This window comes from Choloepus didactylus, chromosome 7 (assembly GCF_015220235.1).
Source record: "Choloepus didactylus isolate mChoDid1 chromosome 7, mChoDid1.pri, whole genome shotgun sequence".
NCBI classification, from domain to species: domain Eukaryota; kingdom Metazoa; phylum Chordata; class Mammalia; order Pilosa; family Megalonychidae; genus Choloepus; species Choloepus didactylus.
The window spans coordinates 59,333,594-59,354,435 of NC_051313.1; the positions used below are offsets into that span (position 1 = coordinate 59,333,594).

A 20,842-nucleotide genomic window follows, 5' to 3' on the forward strand; every position below is an offset into this window, starting at 1 on the left:
ATTTTTGTATAAGGTGTAAGATAGAGTCCTCTGTTATTCTTCTGGATATAGAGATCCAGTTCTCCAAGTGCCATTTCTTGAAGAGGCTGCTCTGTCCCAGTTGAGCTGACTTGACTTCCTTATCAGAAATCAATTGTCCATAGATGAGAGGGCCCATTTCTGAACACTCAACTCAATTCCACTTATTAGTACATCATTCTTTATAACAGTAGCATGCTGTTTTTTCCACTGTTGCTTTGTAATATGCTTTAAGTCAGGTAGTGCAGGACTTCCTGTTTCATTTTGCTTTTTCAAGATATTTTTAGCTATTCAGGGCACCCTGCCCTTCCAAATAAATTTGATTATTGGTTTTTCTATTTATGTAAAGTAAGTTGTTAGGATTTTAATTGGTATTACATTGAATCTATAAATCAATTTGGGTTGAATTGACTTCTTAACTATATTTAGTCTTCCAATCCATGAACACAGTATATCCTTCCATTTATTTAGGTATTACTTGATTTCTTTTAGCAATGTTTGTGTTTTCTGTGTATAAATCTTTTATGTCTTTGGTTAAATCTATTCCTAAATATTTGATTCTTGTGGTTGCCATTGAAAATGGATTTTTTTTCTGGATTTCTTCCTCAGTTGCTCATTACTAGTGTATAGAAACACTACTAATTTTTGCGTGTTGATCTTGTATCCTGCCACATTGCTGTAGTTTTTTGGGGATTTACTATATGTAGGATCATGTTATTTGCAGACAGTGAAAGTTTTACTTATTCCTTTCCAATTTGGATGCCTTTTATTTCTTTTTTGTTGCCTAATTGCTCTAACTAGAACTTTCAGCACAATGTTGAATAACAATGGTGACAATGGGCATCCTGGTCTTGTTCCTGATCTTAGAGGGAAAGCTATCAGTCTTTCCCCATTGAGTATGATGTTAGTAGTGGGTTTTTCATATATTGCCTTTATTGGGTTGAGGAAGTTTCCTTCTATTCCTATACTTTAAATTGTTTTCATCAAGAAAGTATGTTGAATATTGTCAAATGCCTTTTCTGCATCAATTGAGATGATCATGGGATTTTTCCCCTTTGGTTTACTGATGCGGTGTATTACATTATTTGATTTCCTTGTGTTGAACCACCCTTGCATACATGAAATAAAAGCCACTTGGTCATGGTTTATATTCTTTTAATGTGCTGCTGGATTCAACTTGCAAGTATTTTGTTGAGGATTTTTGTATCTATAGTCAATAAAGAGATTACTCTGTAATTTTCATTTCTTGTAGTATCTTTGTCTGGCTTTGGTATTTGGGTAATGTTGGTATCATAGAATGAATTAGGTAACTTTCTCTCCTCTTCAACTTTATTTTTGAAATGTTTGAGCAGTATTGGTACTAATTCTTTCTTGAATGCTTGGTAAAATTCACATGTAAAGCCATCTGGTCCTGGGCTTTTCTTTTTGGGGATGTTTTTGATCACTGATTCGATCTCTTCACTTGTGAATGGTTTGTGGAGGTCTTCTATTTTTTCTAGAGTCAGTGTTGTCATTATGCTTTCCTTGGAAGTTGTCCATTTTGTCTAAATTGTCTAGTTCATTAGCATATAGTTGCAAGTAGTATCATCTCATTTTCTCCTTTATTTCCACAGGGTCAATAGTTATGCCCCCTCTCATTTCTGATTTTATATATTTGCATGCGCTCTCTTTTTTTCTTTGTCAGTCTAGCTAAAGATCCATTGATTTTACTGATTTTCTGAAAGAATGAACTTCTGGTTTTGTTGTTTCTCCATTGCTTTCATGTTCACAGTTTCATTTATTTCTGCTCTAATCTTCGTTATTTCTTTCCTTCTGTTTGCTTTGTCATTAGTTTGTTGTTCTTTCTCTAACTCCTTCAGCAGAGCCATTAATTCCTCAATTTTTGCTCTTTTTTCTTTTTTAATATAGACATTTAGGGCATAAATTTCCCTCTCAGCACTGCCTTTGCTGCATCTCATAAGTTTTTTTTTTTTTTTTGAGTTTTGTTATCATATATTTGTGAAGTTAAAAATGAGCGATAAGTAGCAAAAACTACCATACAATATTTTTTTCTTTTCATTTTGTGTTCAGTTTCAATCTCCTCTGAACAGATGAAACATGATAGACCAATCCTGGGAATAGAGGGACAGAGGAGGCAATGGGGAGCTGAGTTAGTAAGGTGCAAGGAGGAGCAAGAGAGAAAAAAGGTAGAGGGGTTCAGCCACTGGGGGACAGGGAGGGGTTTGCAGGGGTTCCTATAATACCAACACCTGACCCAAGGAATGTTTCAACTCTAACAAAAAAAAAAAAGGACTATTGGGTGACTTTTTTTCTTTTGAAAAGTTTATTTTAAAAACAAGAAGAGGGCCAAGGGTGGTAGGGAGAAAATGAATTGCATTACCCTGAAAGAGGCAGTTTCAGAAAGTCTGGGGGTATAAAGATACATATAATTTTATAGGTTTTGTTTTGCTTTCCTGTGTTTTTGTACTCTCTCTTGCTCTCTCTCTCTGCAGAGATTTCATTCTCTCTATCTTCTATGGATGGCTCAACATGAAGGATCCCAATTTTGAAAGAAAAAGTGTGTTAGACACTCAGAATGAGTGAGAGTGCTAGAGCACAGAGCAGGACCTGCTGGGGCTGTGAATTCCAGAACCATTGCTCTCTTGCCAAAACAAAACAAAACAACAACAACAACAACAAAAAAGACAAAAAGAAAACAAAACAACAGAAAAAAAAGCCCTGAAACAAAACAAAATGAAAAAAATAAATAAAGATTTTCACAGACAAAGAGGTTCACATTGATTTGATTCATTGAGGCTGTTACTGTCCCTGCTGTGTGGGTGGTGGCTGGAGGCGAGCAAGACCTGGAGTCTGTCTAGGTAAGCAGCCTGCTGTCTGTAGTATTCAGCTCAGGCAGTGCTGTAGTCTGGCTGGAAGCCTGGGGGTGTTTCTAGCTCCCCTTCAGTGGCCACTTGAGCCTGCTTTTTGTAGTATTCCTCCCAGGCTTTCATATAGTCCTGCTGTGGGGGTGCTCTGGGCTGCTGGGGCTGCAGGCCAAGCTTTCTGTAATATTCTACCCAGGCCTTGGTATAGTCTGACTATACGGTGGGTGGGGGCTGATGGAGCTTGCCCTGAGTGGTCAGAACTGTGGAGGCAGGTGCAGGGTCTGGCACAGGACCCGGGGGCTGCTGCTATTAGTGCAAGTTGTAGGCAATTGAGGCTGCATTGGGGTTGGCAGCTGCCATAGCTGCTTTACTTGGGTCAGGAGGAGCAGGTGGTTGCCACTGGAGGTAGGTATTGCCCCAGTCCTCGGGTGGGTACTGTGAGGAGGCAGAACCCTGGCATGAGGGGGAGCCCCTGGTGGTCCCTTATTGAGGGGCCTGGGGTTGAAGGGCCCCATTAGGCTGGTGGGACCTGGTCCTGCTGGACCTGGTCTCACTGGGCAGAGAGGACCCTCAATCTACTTGATGAGCTGCTTTGTGTGGTTGATCTGTTGGGGGGAGCCCTGGATGATGAACAGTTTCAAGTTGGGGATCTTGTTGGGTGGCAGCTGCCATGATCTCAACAAAGGCACCTGTATACTGCTTTATGGCTTTCATGTTCTTGCCACCTCTCCCAATGACCAGCCCACACTTGTGTGGGGGGATAGAGAAAGTCTTCTCCCCACCAGGAGGGCCCCAGTTGCCTTGGCCTCTGCCCCTGCCCTGGCCCCTTGGGGGCATGCCAGTGTCCCCTGGAGGGCCTGGAGGAGGTCATTGGTAATCTGGGCTGCATTTTCACATCTATCAGCAGGTCCCATTATGTGAGCTATCTTCTGAGGACCCGTCCCATCGTCTTGTTTGAACTGTATCCACACACTGGCATCGTTCTGGGTCTTCTTGATCATCTCTCTGGCTGATGACTATGCTGACAGACTGTCTGGGCACTGGCACATTAGTGCCCCCACCAATCTGGGATCTGTATTCATTCCGGTCCCTGAAGCTGCCTTGGTCATGCTCCCAGAGGATATCCATCACCATCTCTCAGACTTGCTGTACTTTGTAAGGATCTCCGATAATCCAGAGAGGTTTGTCCACATTCGTATTCTGAGAACCGTCTTGAATTAAAATCATCTTCACTCCACCTCATTCCTGCAGCTGCTTAATTGTCTCCCCGCCTTTGCCAATGACCAGGCCAGCTTTGCCTGTGGCAATCATGATCTCCTTCACTGTGCTGTTATGGCCCCCATTGGTGTTGTCATGGAACTGTCCTGGAGGATCATCTCGACCCCGGGAGACAGTGTTGTCCAGAATCATTTTTGCTTTCTGCACAGACTCTGGGGCTCCAGTCAATGACACACTGCACTCAGGGAGGCCACCAATATCTGGGGAGATCTGTACTTTGCAGTATAAATCCTGCTGGATTTTGATAATCTGTTCACCTCCTCTGCAAATGATTAGTCTTACCATACTGTTGTACTCTTCTGTCATTGACATCCTCAGGGGAGGATGGATGGGTCCAAGTTGAGAACCGATTGAGTCTCCCTGGGCAGCCAGCTTCTTGCTGTCTGGTTGGTCTCCATCTTCCAATCGTCTCTCTTGTCCCCCAAAACTAAAATCAGGAGTCCTGTTATTCACTCAGCATCACCTCAAATTTTGGCTGCAGTCTGGCGGGCCTGCTGCACAGCATTGGTGAAGGCATCTTTACGGATCCCTGGGATGCCCCTGCTGGGTGGCTACAAGGGTCCCTGGTTGATACCCCACCTGGGCTGCCACTGTCAGGGCCACTACCACCCTGGTCCCCTGTGCCCAGAGGACCCAGCAGAGGGTCTCCCCCAGCACCCCTGCTGGCACCAGCAGGTGGCAGTAGCCTGAGCAGGGGTCCTCCCATGCCACAGTCTGACATGGTGCAGAGGGGCTGGGCCTGGCATGGAGGCTGAAGCTGAGGAGACTGAGGCGGCTTAATGCGGGAACAAGGCCTCCCTCCACACCACTGTGGAGCGCTCTGGGAATCCCATCTCATAAGTTTTGATATGCTGTGTTCTCATTTTCATTTGCATCAAGATATTTATTAATTTCTATTGTAATTTCTTCCTTGACCCACTGGTTGTTTAAGAGTGTGTTGTTTAGCCTCCATATATTGTGAATTTTACAGCCTTCTGCCTGTTATTGATTTCCAACTTTTCCATTATGATCTGACAAAGTGTTTTGGATAATCTTGATCTTTTTAAATTTATTGAGACCGGCTTTGTGACCCAACATGTGGTCTATCCTAGAGAATGATCCATGAGCACTAGAGAAAAATGTATATCTTGCTGTTGTGGGGTGCAATGTTCTGTAAATGTCTAAGTCTTATTCCTTTATCATGTTATTCAAGATCTTTGTTTCTTTACTGATCCTCTATCTAGATGTTCTATCCATTGATGAGAGTGGTGTATTGAAGTCTACAACTATTATCGTGGAGGAGTCTACTTCTCCCTTTAGTGTTCAGTATTTGCTTCAAGTATTTTGCTGGCAAACTGGCTTGGGTCATGTGCCAGTTTGAATGTATTATGTCCCCCAGAAAAAGCCATGTTCTTTGATGCAATCTTGTGGGCAGACATTTTAGTAATGATTAGATTGGAATCCTTTGATTGTTTTCATGGAGATGTGACCCACCCAACTGTAGGTGATAACTCTGATGAGATAATTTCCATGGAGATGTGGCCCCGCCCATTCAGTGTGGGCCTTGATTACTGGAGCACTATATAAGCTCAGACAGAAGGAGTGAGCTTGCTACAGCCAAGAGGGACACTTTGAAGAATGCATAGGAGCTGAGCTAAGAGAGGAGCTGAAGCTTACAGAGACATTTTGGAGATGGCCTTTGAAAGCAAACTTTTGCTCCAGAGAAGCTAAGAGAGGACAAATGACCCAAGAGCAACTGAGTGACATTTTGGAGAGAAGCTGAAGCCTAGAGAGGAATGCCCTGAGAGAAAGCCATTTTGAAACCAGAACTCTGGAGCAGATACCAGCCACTTGCCTTCCCAGCTAACAGAGGTTTTCCAGAAGCCATTGGACATCCTCCAGTGAAGGTACCCGATTGTTGCTGACTTACCTTGGATACTTTATGGCCTTAAGACTGTAACTGTGTAACTGAATAAACCCCCTTTTATAAAAGCCAATCCATTTCTGGTGTTTTGCATTCTGGCAGCATTAGCAAACTAGAACAGATTTTGGTACCAGAGAAGTGGGGTGCTGGTGCTGCTGTGTTTGCAAATACCAAACATGTTGGAACGGCTTTTTAAATGGATAAGGGGAAGGTTCTGGAAGAATTGTGAGGAGCTTGATAGAAAAGGCCTAAACTGCTTTGAAGAGACTGTTTATGGAAATATGGATTTGAAAGATACTTCTGATGAGGCCTTGAGCCCAAATGATGAGTGTGTTGTTGCAAACTGAAAGGAAGGCAATCCTTGTTTTAAAGTGGCAGAGAATTTGGCAAAATTGAGTCCTGGTGTTGGATGGAAGGCAGAATTTGAAAGCAACAACCTGGAATATTTAGCTGATGAGATCTCCAAGCAAAATATACAAGTAGCCTGGCTTCTCCTTGCAGGTTATAGTAAAATGTGACAGGACAGATATAAACTTAGAGCTGAACTCTTGGGTTCAAAGAAACCAGAATCTGATGGTTTGGAAAATTCTGGGCTTCCATGGGGTGGAATCCCAGAAGCTACAGCCCAACATGAGAATTTAACCAAACATGGAACCGACCACCATTTCAGTATAAGACAAGATTGGAAATGGAGTTATCCAGAAAGGATTTGTGGAAAGTCCTATTGACTGATGGCTTTGACCCCTGTGTGCTTCATGTGAAGCCAACAGAATTTTTGTGAGATCTTTATATAAGGAGCCACTGCTGGTCTGGACTGGAGGAGACAGACAAGGAACAAATTGAAGGAAAAATTCCTTCAAAGACAGAGCCATGGAGGTGTTACCCCACCCATTCAGGGTGGGTCTGAATTAAATCACTGGAGCCATATAAATGAGCTGACAAACAGAAGGAATTCAGTGCAGCTGAGAGTGACATTTTGAAGAGGAGCTACAGCCAAGAGGTACATTTTGAAGAATGCACAGAAGCTGAGAGAGTAGCTGCATATGAGAGAGAGAGTTTGAAGATGGCTGTTGAAAGCAGACTCTTGCTCTGGAGAAGCTAAGAGAGGACAAACATCCCAAGAGCAACTAAGAGTGACATTTTTGAGAAACTGCAGCCTAGAGAGGAACATCCTGGGAGAAAGCCATTTTGAAACCAGAACTTTGGAGCAGACATGTGCCTTCCCAGCTAACAGAGGTTTACAGACACCATTGGCCATCCTCCAGTGAAGGTACCCAATTGTTGATAAGTTACCTTAGACACTTTATGGCCTCAAGACTGTAACTTTGTAATCAAATAAACTCCCTTTATAAAAGCCAATCCATTTCTGGTGTTTTGCATTCCAGCAGCATTAGCAAACTAGAACAGGGCATTAATATTTATGATTGTTATTACTTCTTGATGAATTGTGACTTTTATTAATACATAGTGTTCTTCTCTGTCTCTTTTAATTGTTTTACATTTGAAGTCTAATTTGTCTGATATTAGTATAGCTACCACTGCTGTATTCTGGCTGTTGTTTATGTGAAATATCTTTTCTCACCTTTCACTTTCAACCTATTTTTGACTTGGATCTAAAGTGAACCTCTTGTAGACAGCACACAGAAGGATCCTGTTTTTTTTGTTTGTTGGTTGGTTGGTTTTTTAATATCCATTCTGCCAGTCCGTGTCTTTTGATTGGGGAGTGTAATCCATTAACATTTATTGTTATTACTGTAAGGCTGTACTTTCTTAAGCCATTTTGTCTTTTGGATTTTATATATCTTACTTTTTCACTTTTTTTAACCTTTTAGTAACCCTTATTTATAATCTTCATTTCTACACTCTTCTTCTCCATACCTCTCTCTCCTGTCCCTTTCTATCTGTGTGTAGCACTGCCTTTAGTATTTCTCGTAGAGGAGGTCTCCTGTTCATGAACTCACTCAGTGTCTATCTTTAAATATTTTAAACTCTCCCTCATTTTTGAAGAACTGTTTTACTGGATATAGAATTCTTGGTTGGCAGTTTTTGTTTCAGTATTTTAAATGTATCATATCAATGCTTTCTTGCCTCTATGTTATCTACTGAGAAATTTGCACTTAGTCTTATCAGCTTCCCTTTTATGTGATGGATCACTTTTCTCATGCTGCTTTCAGAATTCTCTCTTTGTGACATTTGACAAGTTGACTAGTAACTGTTTTGGCATAGATCAACTTGGATATATTCTGTTTGGGGTACACTGTGCTTCTTGGACCTGCAATTTTATGTCTTTCATAAGAGCTGGGAAATTTTCAGTGATTATTTCCTCCATTATTCTTTCTGACCCTTTCCATTTTCTTTTCCTTCTGGGACATATGTCACACATATATTCGTGTGCTTCATGTTATTGTTCAATTCCCTGAGATCTGTTCATATTTTTCTGTTCTTTTCCCTGTTTGTTCTTCTGTGTGTGGGATTTCAGATGTTCTTTACTCTAGTTCACTAATCCTTTCTTCTGCCTCTACAAATTTGCTATTGTGTGTCTCCATTTTGTTTTTCATCTCTTTTATTGTGTCTTTTATTCCCATAAGTTCTGCCATTTGTTTTCACAAGCTTTCAAGTTCTGTATGGTCACCCAGTGTCTTCTTTATATCCTTCATCTCTTTTACCACATTTCCCTTCAACTGATTTAACATATTTATTTGATCATTTTTAATTGTTTGTTTCACTCCTATATTTCATTTGAATTGTTAGTTTGTTCCTTTGATTGGGCCATATCTTTATACTTCCTAGTAAGACTCATGATTTTTTGCTGGTGTCTAGGCATCTGATTTTCTCGATTAGTTTATTTTGGAAGTTCTTTTCTCTCTTTGGCCCAGGGTTTTCTTGTTGGTTTGCTTTGTTCTATATCTATTCTTTGACATTTGATTTAACTTATTCTAGACCTCTAGCATAGCTTCCTAACTAATCAGAACTTTTCAGCTCTTGTTTCTCTGGTTATTGCCCTGCATATATGGACGTTTTTTGAGATTGCGCTTTTTTGTGTGTGCAGTTGTTTCACCCCCAGGAGAAAGTTCTTTCTTCCCTCATCCTCCTCAGGGGATACTGACCTGCTGTTTGTTTCATTTTGTTTTGTTTTATGCCTCTATATTATTTTTTATAATCTGATCACTAAGTGTCCTGGAGTAGGCCTATTTGGATCTATTCTATTTGTGGTATGCTGTGATTCTTGGATCTGCAATTTTATGTCTCATAAGAGATGGGGAAGGGATTATTCAGTGATTATTTCCTACATTGCTCTTTCTGCCATTTTTCCCTTCTCTTCTCCTACTGGGACACCCATGACACATATATTCATGTGCTTCATGTTCCATTCAATTGCCTGAAACTTTGCTCATATTTTTCCACTCTTCATCTGTTCTTTTTTTGTGTAGGATTTCAGATGTTCTGTCCTCTAGTTACTGAATCCTTTCTTCTGCCTCTTCAAATCTGCTGTTGTATGTCTCCATTGTGTTTTTCATCCCTTCTGTTGTGCCTTTATTCCTGTTAGTTCTGCCAATTGTTTTTTCAAACTTTCAAGTTCTTTCTTATGTTTGTCCAATGTTTTCCTTATGTCCTTCATCTCTTTTGCCATATCTTCCCTCAACTCACTGATTTGATTTTTGAATTGATTTAGCATATTTGTTTGAAGATTTTAAATTAGTTGCTTCAACTCCTGTATCTCATTTGAAATGTAAGATTTTCCTTTGATTTGGCCATATCTTTATTTTTTACTAGTGTGAATCATAATTTTTTGTTCTCTAGGCATCTGGTTTCCTTGATTACCCCAATCAGATTTCACCAGACAAGACAGGCCCAGGTTTCAGGAAGTCGGTGTAATCAGTATCAAGTTTCCCTGAGGATGAGACCAGCCCATTGTCAGACTTTCCTTTGAGACACTGCTTTGCCTGTCCTGCCCAGCAGGTGGTGCTTGTCAGCCACAGTTCCCCACTGGCAGAAAGAAGTGTGTCATCTTTAATTCTCAGTAGACCCCATCCCTACCAAGAGCTGAGAGAGTCAGAAGCCAAGCTTAAGAGATCTGAGTTCTCTGAGGGAGGGTAGCCACTTGACCTGGGCCCCATTCCCCCCTTTTCTTAGGGAAGATAAACCCATTATGGATTTTTCTCCTACATTTGACTTATTCCTTTGTCTTTCTGATTATCATAACTCCACCATTTCCGGGGTCAGCACTGACAAGTGAAAATGCCTGAGGCTTTCTCTAATGAGCTGCTTAGAATGAGAGAAGGAAAAGGATAAAAGAAAGAAATTCCCTTTTCAGAGCCATCCCCAGCCCCCCAGTTTCCAGTCAAAGACAAGAGTTTGTACACAGTTCTGTGTGCCCCTTTTCTTGGATCACAGCCCTTTTTCAGTATTTTGAGCTCAGCCAACTTCAAAAGCCTCTGCTTTTATTTATTTATGCATTTTTTTTTTTCAGTCAGCCCTGCCTCCTCTTTGCCAGGAGAAACCTCTGGGTCACTTTCCTGCTTGATCCAGGTTTATCTGTGCTCATAGCTTGTATTCATTAGTCCAAATTCGTTGACTAAAACTGCATTTGGAACTCAGTTGAACTACTTTTCATTCCTCCTAGTAGACTGCTTCTTATTCCCATGGGGAAGTATTCCAACTCAGCCTGCCATGCTGTTGTGGGAAAGGTGCCACCTCCACAGTTTGGGGAGCTTTACTTACAGTTCTTATGCTGAGATCTCAGCAGTTCCACCCATCCCAGACTGGTATGATGTGTGTTTGGTCACAGAGGTCCTCAAACAGCTGTTCTGGAGTATTTACTAGCTGTCCCTGGCTATATGCTACCTCTTCCAGAGGACTAACTAAATTCCACACCTCCCTATGCCACCATCTTGCAATAGCCTACCTCTCTATATTTTTAACTTTCCTTTTGTTATCTCTAGCAACTTTTGCCTGGATGTCTGGCTCTGGGAGGAGTGTCTCCCCAAATAGGACCAACTCCAATCAGAGTTTCCCAGATGAGACAGGTCCAGGACTCACAAATAGTGTGTAATCAGTATGGTTCCTTGGTAGTAAATCCCAGAATGATGCCAGTCTTTCCTATGAAGCCTCTTAATGCTGCTCTTTTCCTGTCTTGCCCTGAAGATGGTGCTTTTCAGCCCATTGCTATCCACTGGTGTAAAGTGATATGGTGCCTTTAATTCTCAGCAGACCCTGTTCCTTTCAGAGTTGTGGTTGAGACAGAAGCTGAAGCTGATGGTGGGCTTAAACTGTTTCTGTTTTCCAATTCCTAGGATCTTAATTCTCAAATAAGTCACGGCCTGTGCTGGGCCTTGTCCCCCCCTTTTCTGGGGGGGGGGGCAGTTTTCAGCCCCTTGTTCCCTGCAGGCTGCATGCTTGAGACAGGCTGGGTTCTACTTTTTGTAGGTTGAAACTGTTGCATGTTTGAGATAGGTTGTCTCCTGGTAAGTTGAGACTGCTGCTGATATCCCAGCCCCTTGGGTCTTAATTGTCTGAGAGCTACCACTTTCACTGGGCCCTGCCTCCACCTTTTCTTGGGGAAAATGTGCCCTTTAGGGAATTATCTTTTTCATTTGATTAGTTACTTTGTCTCTGGCATTCCTTAGGTCCACTCTTGCCTCAGGCATGGCTGAAAACTGAGAATGCCTGCTGCTTTTCTTAATGGGAAGCTAAAAAGAAAAAAATAATCCTTTTCAAATTTGGTCCCCAGCCCCCCACATTTCAATCAAGGGCCAGAGTTGGTACCCAGCTCTACATGCTCCTTTTCTTGGGGCATAGCCCTTTTCCAGTATTCTGAGCTCAGCCAACTCCAAAAGCCCTTGTTTCTTTTCATCAGCCCTACTCCTTGCTGCTGGGGAGAAACCTAGTTTCTCTCATGTTTTCTCTGTAGATTTATCTGTGCTTGGAGTTTGTATTCAGCAGTCTGAATTTGTTACTCAAGTCTGCAACTGAAGCTTTGTTAAGCTCTCCTTCCCTTCTCCTATTATGGTGGGCTTCTGTTTCCCACAGGGCAAGATTCCAAGATAGGCTTCTGTACCCATAGGGGAGGGGCACCAGCCTTTAAAGTGTGGAAAAGTTTACTAATGTTTCTCTGCTGTGATCTTGACCCTTCCACCCAATCAATGTTGGTGTACAGTGTGTGTCTGGTCAAGGAAGTCCCCCAAACAGTTGTACCAGACAGTTCTTGGCTATTTACTAGCTGTCCTAGAGGATGAACTAAATCCCACACCTGCCTACACCACAATCTTGCCCTGTCTCCTCTTGTGTCCTTATATTTAAAGTGGGTTCCTTTAATTTTTTTTTGCTAGAGAAGTTGCAGGTTTATTGAAAAATCATGCACAAAATACAGGATTCACATATACTGCCCTATTTTTAAGAACTTTCATTGGTGTGGTACATTTGTTACAATTGATGAAAGCAAATTTTCACAATTGTACTACTAACTATAGTTAATGGTTCAACTTAGGGTTCACTGTGTTGTGCAGGACCATGGATTATTTTTAAAATTGTTTATTCTGGTACTGTATATGCAACATAACATTTCCCCTTTTAACCACATTTAGATATATGTGTGGTTGATTACATTCACATTGTTCTGCTACCATTACCACCATACATTGCCAAAACATTTCCATTGTTCCAAATAGAAACTGCACATTTTAAGCCTTAACTCCCTATTCTCATACCTACCCCATCCCCTGGTAACTTCTATTATAGATTCTGACTCTTTGAGTTTGCTTATTCTAATTATTTCATATCAGCGATATCCTACAATATTTATCCTTTTGTGCCTGATTTCTTTCACTCAGCATGAGGTCCTCAAGTTTCATCCATGTTGCCACATGTAACAGAACTTCATTCCATTTTATCCCTGAATAATATTCCATTGTATGTATATACCACATTTTGTTTATTCATTCTTCAGTTAAAGTATACTTGGATTGCTTCCATCTTTTGCTGATTGTGAATAATGCTGTTACGAACATCAATGTGCAAATATATCAGTTCAAGTCTCTGCTTTCAGTTCTGTTGGGTGTATACCTAGAAGTAGAATGGCAGTGTCATTCGTTAATTCTGTACTTAACTTTATGAGGAACTGCCAAACTCTCTTCCACCATGGCTGCATCATTTTGCATTTCCCCAAGCAATGAATGAGCATTCCTTTGTCTCCACATCTTCTCCAACACTATTAATTACTCTTTTGTTTTTTAACAGTAGCATTTCTAATGGGTGTGAAGTGGTATGTCATTGTGGTTTTGATTTGCATTTCCCTGATGGATAATCATGTTGAGCATCTTTTCATGTGCTTTTTAGCCATTTGTATATCCTCTTTGGAGAAATGTCTATTCAAGAATTTGGCCCATTTTTACATTGGGTTGCTTGTCTTTTTTTGGGTAGAGCTGTAGGATTTCTTTATATATTCTGCATATTAAAACCTTATCATCTACATCATTTCTGTTTTCTTCTAGGAGTTTCATAGTTCTGGCTCTTATATTTAGGTCTTTGATCCATTTGAGTTGATTTTTGTATATGGTGTGAGGTGAGATTTCACTTCCAAAGTGGTTTTCTTAAACAAAATATATTTAGGTATTTTTAAATTCACTCTGACAATCTCTGTCTTTTAATTGTTGTAGTCAGACCATACTCAAAGTGATTATTGATATAGTTGTATTGATATATATCATAACTATATTTTGCACTTGTTATTTGCTTCTTTTTTCCCTCCTTTTATGACTTCTGGTTTTAACTGAATATTTTATGTGATTCCATTTTCTCTCCTCTCTTGGCATTTCAGTTATTCTTCTGTAAAAAACTTTTTGGGGTGGTAGACTTAGAATTTGCAATGTATACTTACAACAAATCTAAGTCAATTTTCACATAATGGTATAAAACTTCATGTGTAGTGCGTAATTCTTATTGGAATTTTCCCAACTCCTCCCTCCTATACCTTATAAAATTGATGTCATTCGTTTCACTTAATACACATTCTATAATCAACCACTCAGTAGATTATTACTACTACTACTTTAAATAAACAATTATCTTCTATATCAATTAACAAGAAGAAAAATTAAAAATAAAATGTTCTATTTTACTTTTATTGCCTACATTTCTTTATGGGCACCTGAGTTTCTGACCTATATCATTTTCCTTCTCCTTGAGGAATTTCTTTTAACATATTGCAAGGCAGATCTTTTGGTGATGAACTCCCTTAGTTTTCTGTTTGTCTGAAGAAGTTTTCCTTCTTCAGTTTTGAAGGATAACTTCACTGGATATAGATTTTTTTCTTTAAACACCTTTAAATATTTCACTGCACTCTTATCCTGCCTGCATTTTAAAACCCTTTTTCTTAATCAGCTTTATTGAGGTATAATTACATACATTAAAATTCACCTATTTTAATTGTACATTTTGATGACTTTTGACAAATGTGTTCAGTCCTATAACCACCATCATAATAAGATATAGTATATTTCTATCATCCTGAAGTGGTCCCACATTTTCCTTTGCAGTCAACCGCTCACTCCATCCCCACCTTGATAACCACTTTTGTGTCTTGCTTCTTTCACTTCACTCAATGCTTTTGATAGTCATACAGGTTGTTACCTATATCAGTGGTCCAATTTTCCTAATTGTCAATCACCAGACATATGAGTGAATGAGTGTTTAGATGATTCCAACCCCCAGTGGTCAAACCAGTCCACCCTACACTAGCCTTAATCCCTGAGGCCCCAGACATTGGATAATAGAGACAAGGTGTCCTTTAATCTCTGAACAACATAAAACCGTGATTATTTCATGTCCTTAAGTTTGGGGCAATGTGTTATGCAGCAATAGTAATTAAAACAGATTGCTTCAAAATTTTCAATATTTCTTTACTTTGCATAGATTTTTAACCCACCTGTAATTAATGTTTGCATATGATGTGAGGTAAATAATTAGTATTATGACTTTCTTTATGAATGGTGATTTGACATAGCTCCATTTATTTAATAGCCAATCCTTTCTCCACAACATTGTAATACTACAGCTGAGTGTTTCTATGGAGTTGTGACTTAATCAACTGTGGACAAAACATTTGATTAACTTATTTCCATGGACCCCACTCATTCAGGGTGGATCTTGATTTAATCACTGGAGTCCTATAAAAAAGCTCACCAACAGAAGGAGCTCAGAAAAGCCGAGAGACATTTTGGAGATGACTGTTGAAAGCAGACTTTTGCTGACACTTTGGAGATGATAGCCCAGAGTTTGCTCTGGAGAAGCTATGAGAGGACAAAATGCCTGAAGAGTAACATTTTGAAGAATGCACAGGAGCTGACAGAGGAGCAGGAACACAACCTGGGATGAGCAAATGCCAGTCACATGACTTCCAAGCTAACAGAGGTTTTCCAGACACCATTGGCCTTCCTTTGGTGAAGGTATACTCATGTTGATGCCTTAATTTGGACATTTTCATGGCCTCCAGACTATAAATTTATAAACAAATAAAGAACCTTTATAAAAGCCAATCCATTTCTGATATTTTGCATAATGGCAGCATTAACAAACTGGAACAGCCACCCTATTATTAACACCTTGCATTAGTGTAGTTCATTAGTTATAATTCATGAAAGTACATGTTTATAATTTTACTTTTAACTGTAATACATAATTTATAGAAGGATTCACTGTTGTACATTCCTAGATTTTATTTTTTAATATTTATTCTAGTAACATAAATATGATCCCAAATTTCCCCTTTAATGACATTCATGTTATTTATTTATTTATTTATTTATTTTGAAATAAATTCAAAGTTACATGAATAGTTGCAAAAACAATACTAGCCCCATACACAGAACTCCATCATACCCTGACCCCCCTCCCCTGATAGCTCAATCCACCAACTTTAACATGTGTCACATCACTATTTCTTTCTGTCCCTCCCTCCCTCTCTCCCTATGTATCATCCATCATGTATTTCTCTGTCTTCTGAACATATGAGAGTTAGCTGCACACATCCTTGAACATACACTATAATTCACGTATGTACTTCCCATGAACAAGAACATCCTTTTATGTAATTCCATTAAGCAAAGCTAAGAAGTATAAGAGATTCAACAATGATACAATGCTTACATTCTATATTTCCTTTTCCTTATGTCTTAACTGTGTCCCTTCAAGCCACCTGTCCTCCACCCTCCAATCCCATCCAAGTTCATCCTTAGCATTCAATTGTCATCTAATTAAACTATTTTTTTTCTTTTTTCAATTGTGGAACCATATATGCAGCCTAAATCTTCCCATTCCACCCCCTACCTAGTCTTCCATTAGTGGGATTAATCACATTTAGAATGATGTTATGCTCTTTCCCACCATCCATTACTAGAAATTTCCCTTCACCTCAAACAGCAACCCTACACTCCTTTCTTAACTCCCCATTGCCCCTTTCCCCATTTCTCTTAACCCAAACTCTACTTTTCATCTCTATGGTTATATTCTCTGATTATTTCTTTGTGTTTACTGTGGGGCTTAAAATTAACCTCTTAAATCCCTATCAATCTTGTTTTTCTTTGATACCACCTTCACTTCAATAGGGCACATAAATTATGTTCCTATACTTCTTCATTCCCCCACCTTTATATAGTTGTCTAAAATTACATATTTTACATTGAGTTCAAAACCTCTGATTTGTCCTTAGAGTTTATGTATTTTTTATCATGTAGGAAGCAAATAGTGGCGTTATAGTTCAAAAATTATTGACTTCTATTTCTATTCCATTGTGTTTGGAGAATATTCTTTGAGAATATTCAATTTTTTTTTTTTTTTAATTTCTTGAGGCTTGTTGTATGTCCCAACTTATGGTCCCTTCTGGAGAAAGATCTGTGATCACTAGAGAAAAATGAGTGTCCTAGTGATTTGGGATGTAAGGTACTATATATATCTGTTAAAATTCTCTATTTCTCTTTCTCCTTTCTTTGTCTCTCTGTTGGTAGGGTTTCCTTTAGAATCTGAAGTAAGGCAGGTCTTTTAATGGCAAAGTCTCTCAGCATTTGTTTGTTTGTGAAAAATTTAAGCTCTCCCTCAAATTTGAAGGAGAGTTTTTCTGGATAAAGAATTCTTGGTTGGAAATTTTTCTCTCTCAGAATTTTAAATATGTCATGCCACTGCCTTCTCGCCTCCATAGTGGCCACTGAGTAGTCACTACTGTCTTATATTGTTTCCTTTGTATGTGGTGAATTGCTTTTCTCTTGCTGCTTTCAGAACTTGCTCCTTTTCTTCAGTATTTGAGAGTCTGATCAGAATATGTCTTGGGGTGGGTTTATTTGGATTTATTCTATTTGGAGTTTGCTGGGCATTTATGCTTTGTGTGTTTATATTGTGTAGAAGGTTAGGGAAGTTTTCCCCAACAATTTCTTTGAATACTCTTTCTAGACCTTTATCCTTCTCTTCCCCTTCTGGGACACCAATGGGTCTTAAGTTTGGACGTTTTATTTTATCTATCATATCCCTGAGATCCATTGTGATTTTTTCATTTTTTTTCTCCATTCTTTCTTTTGTTCTTTCATTTTCTGTTCTGTGGATTTCTAGGACACTGAGATGTTGTTCGGCTTCCTCTAGTCTTGTATTGTGAATATCCAGAGTCTTTTTAATTTGGCCAACAGTTTCTTTTATTTCCATAAGATCTTCTATTTTTTGATTTACTCTTGCAATGTCTTCTTTATGGTCTTCTAGGTTCTTCTTTATGGCACTTATATCCTGGGCCATGGTCTTCTTGATGTCCTTTAAATCCTTTGCCATGTTTTCATTCTTTGATTGTAGCTCTTTAATTAATTTTGCGAGGTAGAACGTTTCCTCCAAAATCTTGATTTGTGTGTTTGGAGCTGGATTCTCCATATCGTCTGGTTTTATCATATGCATTAAGATTTTCTGTTGTTTTTGGCCTCTTGGCATTTGTTTTACTTGATAGGGTTCTTTCAAGTTGTATCAAAAAAAAAAGGATATCGATCTAATTTTTCAGAGACACAGTTTGGTGACGTACACTTTCTCTAACTAACCAGCAGATGGCATCTGTGAGTCACCTATATCCCTCAAGTCAGTTCTGAACCTTTTCTCCATGGAGTGTGGGGAAACGATTCCCATATGTTCAGTTGGAGAACTCAACCTGGGTGTGCCGCTGGAGCCGTCCACCCTGGATGTGGGGCACATGCAAGGGTGGCCAGGGAGGAAGAGCAGTTCTCTCTCGGTGTCCCACAAACCACCGGACTCGGTGCAGCACCCCCAGGCTCTCCGAGCGGATCCCCCCTCCCAGCCGCGATCCTTCCTCAGCTGAGAGAAAATGCCATGCTACATCATCAGTGTGTGCTGTTCCCCAAGGGAAGCCCCGGGCTGCTGGGCCATGCTGCGGGGCTCTCAGCTCGTTTCAGAAGGCAGAATGTGTGAGGCTGTCTTTACTGCAACACGTTGTGGGCTGAGAACAGCTGAGGTTTTCTCCACAGAGAGAGAGCAAGAGACAGAAAACCTCCCAGGTTCTCCCGTCAGCCAGATATAGCACCTGATCCTCTGGGCTCCCTATCCTGCGATTCTCCCAAGGTCAGTTGTCACCAAAAGCCTCTGTCTGCTTTTTGAGGATTCGCTGTCTGTATTGAGCAGTTAATATTAAAACCTCACTTGGAACTGGGCTGAGAAAGTGCACAGCGCAGCTTCCGTGAGGGAGGGGCTCTCGGCTCTAGGTTCTCTGTCCGGCGCTCTCTCCGCCCCGCCTCGAGTCCCCGGTCGGCCGGCGATGGGGACCAGAGAGATAAGGGGAGAGAGGGTGCGGACAATGTCTTACCCGACGCACTCGTGATCACTCTGGACTCGCAGCAGTGAAGCATGTAGGCTTTTAATGGAACTAGGCAATCATCCTCTTTACAGGTTCCGCCCGGGGCAAGACGCCTCGGGGGAGAACAACCTCGATGCGGCCGTCAGGCGCGGCTCCTTGTGGGCTGTCTCTCCGAGCTCTGCCCGGGAACTTTCTTATAAACCTTACGTATATCCAATGGGCAAACGCCACGCATACAAGCATGATTGGTGAATACAGAGGGTTGTCACATACATCACAAAGCGGAAGCAGGATGTGGGCGCCATCTTTGCACCACTCGATGGGCGGGGGGAACTCAGGGGCAGGCTGCAGCTTGTCTACTAGGCCTAATCCGGAATGTGGCTGCTCACATCTCCCCCTTTTTGTTTTTATTTTGATGCCCCAGTGTCTCCAGTGATGAATGTGCTCCCGTGGACCTAGATGGCCCACAACGTATGTTTTGGTGCTTTGGGGAGTCTGGACTAGGTCCCGGCCATACTGCGGCGGGGCCTCTGGCACCGACCAGAATGCTCACTTCATATAGAGACCGGAGAGCCCATGAGCTGGAAACCATGTGGCTCTCCTTGCAGTACTCAGTCTCGCAACTGGGGGACAAGAGGGTTAGGAGAACGGTAGCCAGTGTCGAGGGCGTCACTAGGTGTCTCTGTGCAATGGCAGGGGTCCCGTCTGGCCACAACTAGGACTCTGCCTAAGAGATCTACCTGAGACAAAAATAGGACCACTGGTGCCGATTATTTATATCCGGGATTTTGCCAAATACTTAGCTGCGAACCTTGCCCCCAAATGCCCCGCTTCGAGTGGTTGGGATGGGTGCTGGGCAGAGGGACTATAGTCATCAGGAGGGTTACAGGCAGAGGACATGGCCATCATGGCGGTAACACGTAATTGCTGTTGTCTTTGAAACAAACGCTCCAGCAAACTCTTAACAATGATCAAACCTACTAATAACCCCACAGCAAGAAGAACCCAGTTGGTCAGATTAGGCCAAGAGAACCAGGAGGGAAAAAAGGTCAATATTCCTGGCCCTCTTCCCGGTCTGCTGGGGAGTGGTCGACACCGTCGACATCATTTGACCGCTCATCACGCGAGTTGAGGACTGGATCCAACAGGTCACGTTGGGGGTTTAACGACCCGTCAGGCTGCAGTTCTTTGGTGTTCTCAGGCGACTGCACGGTTCTCACCAGTCTTTCCGGAACCCACACTGGTTGACGTCCTGGTTCCTGGGGAAAAACACAAACAGAGCCTCTGGCCCAGCTGAGCACCGGGTCAGGGCCTTTGTACTCGGGCGGGGGGTACGGCAAAGGTTGCTCCTCCCCTGACCGGCCCATCGGGGTTTCCGGGTCTGGCAGCAAAGGATAATTACATTTACTGGGCATGGCCACTAGAGGGAGCTCTCGGCGAGGTCCTTTGGTGGGACCGCCCAAGGCGTCAGTTAGGAGCTGGGGTGTCCCTGGGGGTGCAGCGGTAGACATTGGCGGGGCGGAAGGCCGCACGGGTGTGGCGGGAGGCTCCTCCCACTCAATTAGCGGGGATGCTTCCGGTCCCTCGTCTGCCTCGCTTTCAGAATCTGAGTCAGAACTATCAGAACTAGTACTCGACTCTGGCGGCTTGCCCTTATGGGTGCCCTCCGCGGATGAAACGGACTGAGTTTCTTGGAGCGCATGTCGCACCTGCAACAAGGCAGCAGGCGTGGTCAGGCCCATGGCCGATTCCAGCTCAAGTACAGCACGAACAGTCTCCCATATAAGGACCAGGACTGGGTCCAGACAAATGCCCGTTTGGCGCGCTCGGTCTATATCACGGCCAAGTTTCATCCAAGAGGGCAGGTTGAGGCTGCCAGAGCAGGGAAACCAGGGGGCAAAAGTGGCCACATCATCAAGGAATCGTTGGAGAGAACTTTTCTTAACTGAG

The 20,842-nt window shown here is 41.6% G+C and overlaps 1 pseudogene; it reads right to left on the reverse strand.

Annotated features, from left to right (window-relative positions):
- Positions 1-3,191: 3,191 nt before the first annotated feature.
- Positions 3,192-20,634, reverse strand: LOC119540580 (annotated as a pseudogene).
- Between the last annotated feature and the right edge of the window lie 208 nt (positions 20,635-20,842).